Raw genomic sequence first — 706 nt, forward strand, 5'->3', positions numbered from 1 at the left:
CTGTAGACAACACATGCAGACGTTTCTACCTCGGAATCCAAACTCAATGTACAGCTATCCAATAGACCACCATCCCCAACACAAAATCACCCACAATCACCCCACAGGACTACATGTCTGCAGCTGTTTATAAAGCTCTCAAAGCAATGTTTTCAGTCATTTTCTATCAGTGTCTAGAATCCTCAGTGAGACCGTTGTTTTACAAAAGCACAGGGGCCACTTTGCCACCGCAGCAAAGTGTAAAACTCAGTGTTTCCAGAAAGAGAGGCTCAGAGAGACGTGTCTCGTCCCTCCGACCCTTAAAGCAATGATAACCTTTATATCGGCCACTTATTACTCGTTTTTAAAGCCTTATAACCACGATTAAAAAGTGATAGTTAACTCTTAACTTAATATTAGACTTACAAAGTTCTGAAAATGTAAAAAAAAAAAAAAAGACCGCAAAGACAAAATAAATCAAAAAACAAAAAAAAGTCTCTACAATATAACTTTGATATGATTTACGGCAAGGCCTGTCCAAAATACCCAAAAGAGTTAATTAAAGATGGGGCGACACACAAATCCCCATTAGTGATGATGAATATAGTGAAATTAGTAGTAAATCATTTAGTTTGAATGTTAAAAGAGCAAAATCCTAAAGTTTTTGGTTAGAAGTATTTCAGACAAAATTCTGACCTGGAAATAGGAGGATATATATATATATATA

The sequence above is a fragment of the Anarrhichthys ocellatus genome, unplaced genomic scaffold (assembly GCF_004355925.1).
Source record: "Anarrhichthys ocellatus isolate YVR2014 unplaced genomic scaffold, GSC_Weel_1.0 scaffold47, whole genome shotgun sequence".
Classification (NCBI taxonomy): domain Eukaryota; kingdom Metazoa; phylum Chordata; class Actinopteri; order Perciformes; family Anarhichadidae; genus Anarrhichthys; species Anarrhichthys ocellatus.